At 33.7% G+C, this 10756-nt stretch overlaps 1 long non-coding RNA gene across 1 annotated transcript; it reads right to left on the reverse strand.

Annotated features, from left to right (window-relative positions):
- Positions 1-505: 505 nt before the first annotated feature.
- LOC130219071 (uncharacterized) lies at positions 506-1380 on the reverse strand. The gene is made up of 3 exons (XR_008836018.1): positions 1344-1380; positions 912-1009; positions 506-806 (listed from the first exon to the last, which is right to left on the reverse strand). It is a non-coding gene; the product is annotated as an uncharacterized LOC130219071 (long non-coding RNA).
- Positions 1381-10756: the final 9376 nt, after the last annotated feature.

A 10756-nucleotide genomic window follows, 5' to 3' on the forward strand; every position in this document is an offset into this window, starting at 1 on the left:
GAATGATTATGTTTATACATTTAATAAACAACACAAATACACATATACATATCAACATTTGATCAACAGGTTTTCAAAAATGCAATTCATTCAAACTAATTAAACAAAGCTTTTATTAATAAAAGCAACATTAACAATATTAAAAACATTAAACAATACAAAATAAATAAATAAATAAATACATATATATCAAAGTTATGACAAAACAAATAAGATAAAAACTAAGACTTTTTTCCTTTTTTCCACAGAAGATATTTTAAAGAAAGCTGAAAACCTGTAAAAAACATACCATGGAAGTACAGTTTATACACCAATGGTTACAGGTATTCAGCTTTCTTCAAAATATCTTGTTCAACAGAATAAAGAAACTCAAAGGCTGTTATTTTTGCTTTATATGCACTCCAAATTATTCTTGTAGCTTAAAAATATTCTGATTGAACAACTGAAAGCATGTGGTCTGTTTTGAGGATGTTTTAGGTTTTATCTGGACTTTAAACAAGTTGGGACCATTGCTGTCTATAGAGAATGAGAGCTCTCAGATTTCACCTTAAGTATCTTAATTTGTACTTCGAAGACAAATCAATGTTTGGTACGACACGGATAATTAAACGTTTTCAGTTCTGGTTAAAAAAAACCCTTTAAGTGTACATGAACCCAAAAAGTCCATCCAATCTATATGTGACACTCAGCAGGTTCAAAACTTCTACACTAACATCTGTAGGTCTGTCCCCAGGACCAGCATCCTCAGCCAAAATGATAAAGATCTCCACTGTTGTGTGTGCGATGAGATTCTGCCACTTTCAGTCCTGCAGAAAAAGGAGAGAAAATACTGAGATGTGTTCCAAACTCAGTCCTGTGACTGTGAGTTTTACAAATACATTTTTGAAAGGAGGGTGGGTTGACACACTCACCACATATTCCTTTAAGTCTTCATTGAGGTAGATGCACACACTCTTCAAATGAGGTAGGTCTTCAGGACACAATCACACTTGATGGTAACGTATTAAAACTAGAAGAAAAAAAACATCTATTAACATAAAAAATAATTAGTCACAGGTTTACAGCTTAAAGCTGATTACTTATTTACACATTTAAATTCAGTTATTTATTCACTTATTTTAACTATTTTAGTATCAATGTGTTATATTCAATGTTTCTTTGTCAACAGCAGTTATATGGATAATGCATAAATATTGTTTAATATTCATTCTGTGTCTTTGATGTGACTCGAAAGCTTCATCCAGCTTGTTACTGTACATGGGCAATCTGCATATGGACAGGGAAACCAGCAAATGTGGTCATAGTGTAAATGTTTTAATCTAAAGTGTTTAAGCAACTCATACCTGCTAGACTGCTCATTTTACATGGACACACTCAAATATCTGTGGAGGAAAAAAAACAAATAATTACAAATATTAGAGAAGCATTATAATAATAATAATAATAATAATAACAATAATAATAACTTCATAGTAATCAGCTTACTTTATACTAGATTTTACAGTGACAAGTCAAAATACAGTTACTCATATTACAAAAAAATTACATTTTCCATAACATAGTAAAGTTTATTTATAAAATATAAATCAATAAAAAATCAGAAATTAACTTGAATAGATTTTCTAAAAACAGAATTAACTTGGTGTTTGTGTTTAAAAGTCTCTTGTTATGAAATCACAAGCAAACATGATTTAAAAGTCAGAACTGCAGAAGTTTCATCTCATGACTGATTTTTTTATTTGACTTCATGAGGCAATCTAATTAAGATGACTCGCATTATACACAATAAATGCTCTTAATCACCAAACTTTGCTTAATAAGTGTTTAATTTTGCGTCTTTAAAATGTTGTAACACTCCCTCACACCGTTTTTGTTTGTCTAAGATTTTTGGAATAAATGGTGCCTGTCCATTGATATTAGCGTGATACTATAATAAAACTCGCACATATAATAAAAAGCATTGCTAAACAACATGATATTAAAGCAGATTACACTTACCTTGCAGGCCACTCGCGCTCGCAATCCTAAGCGCTACAAATTTTCAAACCACAACAGCTTCTTCCTCTTGATTTGTTGGTCCATTTCAGCCGAGCCGACTCGACAAATGTGCAATACCGCCAACTATCGTGTGGAGTACAGAACTGCATTGATTTTTCTTAACTGATTAGATCTGGTTTGTTTTACCGTAAGATATATGTAATATATTATAAAATAAGATATATTATGCCATATTCGTTTTTAATTATAAATAAAAAGGCAGTAAGTCTGCAATAAATTTTTATGTCAATTTTGCGAGGTGGGTAAAGAACATCTAATTCAAAGCTAAATTATGGCTACAAATAGAACATGTCACGAAATTACACCTTAACACTTACTGATAATGCGTGCGTGATGCACGCGCTGCACGGCCAAATACAGTGAATCAGTTTAGGCTATCAGTGGGCTATAAATAGCCGTCCGGACGACGAGCTAATTCAAGGCTGCGCTCAGACTATGAAAATAGCATATATATTTAAAAGCCCAAACAGCCTATATGCGATTGACTTTCCTTACTTGAAGGAATATCATACATATCACAAGGTATTTTGCCAAAAAAAGACAGGTAATCAAATTTAAGTTTTTTTGGGCTAGAGATGGGTTACACATAGCCGGACTAGATTGGGTCTATACTTCACCGAGAAACTGAAACTACGTCTATTACTTGCAGGAACCTCATAAACGTTATTGACTTTTCTTACATGATGGAGTATCAAACATATATAAGCTTTATTTAGCAAAAAAACAACATGCAACCAAATTTAAGGTTATTCGGGCTAAAATTGGGTTACACGTAGCCGGGCTAGATCTGGTCTATACTTCACCTAGCCGGTGAAATGACGGCTATTGCTTGCTGGGATAGCTGTCATTTCACCGGCTAGGTGAAGTATAGACCAGATCTAGCCCGGCTACGTGTAACCCAATTTTAGCCCGAATAACCTTAAATTTAGTTGTATGTTGTTTTTTGCTAAATAAAGCTTATGATATGTATGATATTCCATCATGTAATAAAAGTCAATAACGTTTATGAGGTTCCTGCAAGTAATAGACGTAGTTTCAGTTTCTCGGTGAAGTATAGACTCAATCTAGTCTGGCTATGTGTAACCCATCTCTAGCCAAAAAACCTTAAATTTGCTTACCTGTCTTTTTTTTGGCAAAATACCTTGTGATATGTATGATATTCCTTCAAGTAAGGAAAGTCAATCGCATATAGGGTGTTTGGGCTTTTAAAAATATATGCTATTTTCATAGTCTGAGCGTAGCCTTGAATTAGCTCGTCATCCGGCCGGCTATTTATAGCCCACTGATAGCCTAAACTGATTCACTGTATTTGGCCGTGCAATGCGTGCATCACGCACGCATTATCAGTAAGTGTTAAGGTGTAATTTCGTGACATGTTCTATTTGTAGCCATAATTTAGCTTTGAATTAGATGGGCTTTACCCACCTCGCAAAATTGACATAAAAAATTCATTGCAGAATTACTGCCTTTTTATTTTTAATTAAAAATGAATATGGTATAATATATCTTATTAATAACATTACATGTATCTTACGGTAAAACAAGCCAGATCTAATCAGTTAAGAAAAATCAATGCAGTTCCGTACTCCACGCGATAGATGGCGGTATTGCACATTTGTCGAGTCGGCTCAGCTGAAATGGACCAACAAATCAAGAGGAAGAAGCTGTTGTGGTTTGAAAATTGTAGCGCGTTAGATTGCGAGCGCGAGTGGCCTGCAAGGTAAGTGTAATCTACTTTAATATCATGTTGTTTAGTAATGTTTTTTATTATATGTGCGAGTTTTAATATAGTATTACGCTAATATCAATGGACAGGCACTCTTTATTCCAAAAATCTTAGACAAACAAAAACGGTGTGAGGGAGAGTTACAACATTTTAAACACGCAAAATTAAACCCTTATTAAGCAAAGTTCGGTGATTAAGAGCATTTATTGTCTACATTGCGAGTCGTCTTAATTAAATTGCCTCATGAAGTCAAATAAAAAAGTCAGTCATGAGATGAAACTTCTGCAGTTCTGACTTTTAAATCATGTTTGCTTGTGATTTCATAACAAGAGACTTTTAAACACAAGTACCAAGTTAATTCTGTTTTTAGAAAATCTAGTGAAGTTAATTTCAGATTTTTTATTGATTTATATTTTATAAATAAACTTTACTATGTTATGGAAATGTCATTTAGTAATATGAGTAACTGTATTTTGATTTGTCACAGTAAAATCTAGTATAAAGTAAGCTGATAGTTATTATTATAATGCTTCTCTAATATTCGTAATTATTTGATTTTCCTCCGCAGATATTTGAGTGTGGCTGTGTAAAATGAGCAGTCTAGCAGGTATGAGTTGCTTAAACACTTTAGACTAAAACATTTACACTATGACCACATTTGCTGGTTTCCCTGTCTATATGCAGATTGCCCATGTGCATTCCCAAGCTGGATGAAGCTTTCGAGTCACATCAAACACACAGAATGAATATTAAACAATATTTATGCATTATCCATATAACTGCTGTTGACAGAAAGAAACATTGAATATAACACATTGATACTAAAATAGTTAAAATAAGTGAATAAATAATTGAATTTAAGTGTGTAAATAAGTAATAAGCTTTAAGCTGTAAACCTGTGGCTAATTATTTTTTATTTTAATAGATATTTTTTTTCTTCTAGTTTTAATACGTAACCATCAAGCGTGATTGTGTCCTGAAGACCTACCGCATTTGAAGAGTCTGTGCATCTACCTCAATGAAGACTTGTAAAAGAATATGTGGTAAGTGTGTCTTCCATCTTCCTTTCATAAATGTATTGGTAAAACTCGCAGTCACAGGACTGTGTTTGCAACACATCTCAGTATTTTCTCTCCTTTTTCTGCAGGACTGAAAGTGGCTGAACCTCAATGCACACACAACAGTGGAGATCTTTATCATTTGGGCTGAGGATGCTGGTCCTGGGGACAGACCTACAGATGTTGGTGTAGAAGTTTTGCAGAACCTGCTGAGTGTCACATATAGATTGGATGGACTTTTTGGGTTCATGTACACTTAAAGGGATTTTTTTTAACCAGAAATGAAAATGTTTAATTATCCGTGTCGTACCAAACATGGATTTGTCTTCGAAGTACAAATTAAGATACTTCAGGTGAAATCTGAGAGCTCTCATTCTCTATAGACAGCAATGGTCCCAACTTGTTTAAAGTCCAGATAAAAACCTAAAACATCCTCAAAACAGACCACATGCTTTCAGTTGTTTAATCAGAATGTTTTTAAGCTACAAGAATAATTTTGAGTGCATATAAAGCAAAAATAACAGCCTTTGAGTTTCTTTATTCTGTTGAACAAGATATTTTGAAGAAAGCTGAATACCTGTAACCATTGGTATATAACATGTACTTCCATGGTATGTTCTTTACAGGTTTTCAGCTTTCTTTAAATTATCTTCTGTGTTCAACAAGAAAAAAAAATAGTTTTTATCTTATTTGTTTTGTCATAACTTTGACATTTTTATATATATTTATTTTGTATTGTTTAATGTTTTTAATATTGTTAATGTTGCTTTCATTAATAAAAGCTTTGTTTAATTAGTTTGAATGGATTGCATTTTGAGAACCTGTTGATCATAAATGTTGATATGTTTATTTGTATTTTTGTTGTTTATTAAATGTACAAACATAATCATTCATTAGCTGAAATTTTGATGAATTGTTTATGCTTGGGCTGTACTTAGACGTCTATTAGATTTTCACTGCCAGCCCAAATTTAACCATTATTTAGCCTAGACCAAAATTCACCGGCTTTTAGACGTATATATGTAACCGTTGAAAAGGCATCTAAATCACGTCTAGTCTAATCTTGGGCTATGGTTAGACGTCTAATAGATTTTCACTGACAGCCCAAATTTAGCCGTGATTTAGCCAAGACCAAATTTCACTGTCTAATAGACGTATATATGTAGCCATCTAAACTTGGGCTATGCTTAGACGTCTATTAGATTTTCACTGACAGCCCAAATTTAGCCGTGATTTAGCCTAGACCAAATTTCACCATCTAATAGACGTATATATGTAGCCGTCTAAACTTGGGCTATGCTTAGACGTCTATTAGATTTTCACTGACAGCCCAAATTTAGCCGTGATTTAGCCTAGACGTCTGGGCTATGTTTAGACGTCTAATAGACGTCTTTTAGATTAAAAAATGCTTGCTGGGTTGTTTCATTGATGTTGTCCTGTCCTTTAGATCAATGCATTCATTATACATATAAAGCAATGGCTCTTTAATTAATTCCCAAAAGTGCATATAAAACTCAACGGTTAATCCATCATTGCCCGGGGATTTGCCTTTCTTCATGGAATGAAGAGCTACTTGAATTTCCTCTAAGGTCAAACTGGAATCACAAAAGGTTTTGAACTCAGGATCAATAGCCGAAACGAAAGTTTTAATTTTATTTACAAAATGATCACTACAGTGTTTGATAAAAGCAGAAGTGTAAATATTTTGGTAAAAATCTGTAACAAAGTTAGATATTAATTTGGGATGCAGTGCATTTGACACCACTGATATTGAGAGAAGTCAAAGAATTTATTTTACAGTTCCTTTTTTCTAATGCAAAAAAATAGCTAGAGTTTGCCTCTCCCTCCTCCAGCCATTTAGCCCTGGACCTAACAAAGGCACCTCTTGCAATATCTAGATAGGCTTGATTAATTTGTAGATGCAGTTCCCTTAATTCTATTTTTTTCTTCTTGAGCCAAATTACCTGTTAGTAATGTATTTATTCTATTAAACTGTTCTGTTATTTTTAAATTTTTTAAACTTTTTAATTCTTTACTTCTTTTTATTGCCATCTGTCTGATCCTGTACTTAAAACAATTCCCATTTATTCTTGTTCCCAATTAGCATTTTATCTAAAAATATATTCTTAATTAAATCCTTTGTAATGTTTTTAAAAACATCATCCTTTAATAGACAATTATTAAATTTCCAATAACCACGTAACTTTGGATTCTCCTTATGACAAACTAATTTTAATATTATTTGATTGTGATCAGTGAGGGGTGCAAACGAATGAGTTACGTCTTTAACAAATTGTAAGGCTGATGAGGATAATAAAAAGAAATCAATTCTAGACTTTAAAGACAAATTATTATTTGACCAAATAAAGTCTTGTGTGTCAGGGTGAAAAAAGCACCAAGGATCTGTGAGAGAGAGGGAAGAACATATTGATAAGATGTTATTAGAGTTTACATGAAGAGCTTCATTGCTTGTATGAGGAAATCTGTCCAATGTGTTATCCAAACATTCATTAAAATCACCGCCTAAAATTAGGAAAGAATCTGGGTATTTAATTTGCATTTCAATTATTTTTTGAGTAATATGAAAAAATTATATTTTGTTAGCAGAAAGAGAGTTATATCCATATAAGTTACAAATAACAAATATAGAGTTATATTGCTTTAGTGCCATAATTATCTATCTACCTTCGTTAGAGATTGCTGTCTCAAGAACCTGACCCTTAAATTTATGCAAAAGGATTGAAACTCCAGCTGAGTGATTGGAGCCATGGCTACAATAAATTAAATTCCCCCATTGATTCTTCCAGAATTTTACGTCAGACTCACAAGAATGTGTTTCTTGGAGAAATATTAAATCAGTTTCGCAGCTTTTACAAAATAAAAAAATTGCTTTCCTCTTTACCATATCTCGCATACCTCTAACATCCAAATATATAACAGAAAATGAATTAAATTTGAAATCCATAATGAATAAACAAGGAATAAATGTATATACCAACGATGGAAGAAACTGTAGAAACCTTACCTCAAGGGGAGGAACAACAACCGACTTAGTCATAGTCATCTTTAATACAACAAAATTAAAGATCTTTATATAATTTTTTATAAAGATAGTCTAGACAGAGCCAAAACAAATGTCAGAAGTTTAATTTTAAGCTAAATTAACGTTTTTAATCTTGGCATATCAGTCACAGCAAGCATTTAACATAACTTTTAATTAAATAGTTCACACTAGGAATTAGATCCTTTGAAAAGTCAAACTCTGGCTAAATATGAACCGCCTCTATTGTTCAGCTACAAGCTGATCGCAGGAAAAATACGCAGAATTACCCATGTATTTTCCCACTTAACATCGGCATAGTCATATCTCTTCTCGTCAATTAGAGCAAAAGATCCACGAAAGGAAGCCTTCTTTCCATCTTCTCTAGCCTTCTTGATCAAGGGCCAAAGTTTCTCTCTTGCCACTCTGTCTTCTGGGCACAATGCCTCTGAATCGCAGCTTGTTATCACGCAGAAATTTACATCCTCTAGCCGACTGCCACACAATATCTCGGAAGCGACGAAGAGCAAACAAAATAATTATGGATCTCCATGAACCATCTTTTCTCTGCAAACCGAGACGATGGGCGATATCCACTGCATCCTCTATTCTGTCACTGATACCAGGTACCACCTTGCTCAGGATATTGATCACAACCCTACGAACATCCTCTCCTGCTTTCTCTTGTACCCCGTGTAGTTTCAGTGTCCACCTCCAACTGTACCGTTTGTACACTCCAACTTCTTCTTTTAACGTTGCGTTCACCTGTTTTAGCTCGAGAATCTTGTGTTCACAACCTGAAGGGCTTCCTTGTGAGTGGACACTTCAGCTACAAGTTAATGCACGGTCGAGGACAAGTTTTCAATCTGCTTTGCAGTAAAGGCAGTTGTTTGGTCAATTGGCGCAATTTTTTCAAACATCTTGTCATATTTACCAGCAAGATCTTGAATGGCAGCCAGAATTGCAGCGGATGTGTTGTCACTATCCATGCGTTCACGTTTTGACTTTTTTGAACTGGGTTTTATAGGGGTGTCGGGCAATGGAGTTGCCAGGACATCGCTCATTTTGGGCTGACCATTCGTTCGTTGATTTTCCCCCTGTCACTAAATCTTGTTCATCCTCCGGAAGAGCAGGCTTCAGGGTACATTCGCTTTGATCAGGATCCATCCTTCACTCAGACGACACGGTAGCAACTTGTGCTTGCTTGTTTTTCCTTCTGCCCATAAACTCAACTCGAAGTGAAAACTTAAATAACAGTCTTGTTTATATCTTTATCCATAAATAATAATTTGTGCTTTACTGGTTGTTTTATGCTCCAACCTCAAGCTTTCCTGACGAGACTTCAGCAACACCTCCTATCTCTCCGCCATCTTGGCCCCCCTCTCAAGTGCTAGTTGTCCTGAGACCTACATAATTTATGATGACCCAGGGACAACAACTCTATCAGCCAATCAAAACTTATTACGTCATCATTATGTGCGCTCTACAGAGTCAGCCAAAACGCAAATTCAAAAAAAAAAAAAAAACACACACATACGCGCGCACGCGCACACACACGCACACACGCACACAGGCACACGCACCTGCCATTTTCACCAGTGAAGAGGACAAGTGAAAAGGTAAGGTCACCGGTTTTCTTCTATGAGTTTACAGAAGCAGTAATGATCGTAAAATTAATATGTGTTTATGGATTTGCCCTTAACATTTAGCGAACGAGCAACATTTAACTTTTATTTGCATTGAGTTAGCCTAATTAGTCCCTAGTTACCTAATGTTAGATTGGGTTGCTGCTCTACCGTTACTGCTATTTACTTTCTGGCTTCAATTACAACAAGCTAACAATAATGTTTTAAATATTTTAATCTAGCTATTAAACGTGATTAAAATTGGCCTCTTGATAATTTAGTGACCGTATTTTTTCCTAATAGTTCTGTTTTTAGCATGTATTATGTCAATTTCATTTAACGACAAACAGCACTAACAAAACAGCACTAGTTTAAACACAAGACAGTGGGTTATTAGAGACGTTAACATAACGTACTGTGAATCGCTGTAAAATTCAACTTGCGATTTAATCTGATCATTTATTCTGTTAAACATGTTAACCTCAGGTCATCATTGCTGATTTATTATTATCATTAATAGGTTAACCTCTGATTATCATCGCTGATTTATTAATTTCATTAATATGTTAACATCAGGTCATCATCACTGATTTATTGATATCATTAATATGTTAACCTCAGGTCATCATCGCTGATATATTAATATCATTAATATGTTAACCTCAGGTCATCATTGCTAATGTATCACTACATAACATTAATATTTACCTCAGGTCATCGTCACTAAATTATTAATAATATTAATATGTTAACCTTAGGTCATCATCACTGATATATTAATATCATTAGTACGTTAACCTCAGGTCATCACTGATTTATTATTATCATTAAGGTTAATATGTTAACCTCAGGTCATCATTGCTGATTTATTAATATCACTAATATTTTAACCTCAGGTCATCATCGCTGATTTATTTATATCATTAAGGTTAAAAGGTTAACCTCAGGTCATCATCGCTTATTTATTAATATCATTAATACGTTAACCTCAGGTCATCATCACTGATTTATTAATATCATTAATACGTTAACCTTAGGTCATCATTGCTTAATATATAACTACATAACATTAATATTTACCTCAGGTCATCATCACTAATATAATAATATCATTAATACATTAACCTCAGGTCATCATCACTGATTTATTAAAATCATTAATATGTTAACCTCAGGCCATCATTGCTTAATATATAACTACCTAACATTAATATTTACCTCAAGCCATCGTCACTAATATAATAATATC

The sequence above is a fragment of the Danio aesculapii genome, chromosome 25 (genome assembly GCF_903798145.1).
Source record: "Danio aesculapii chromosome 25, fDanAes4.1, whole genome shotgun sequence".
Classification (NCBI taxonomy): domain Eukaryota; kingdom Metazoa; phylum Chordata; class Actinopteri; order Cypriniformes; family Danionidae; genus Danio; species Danio aesculapii.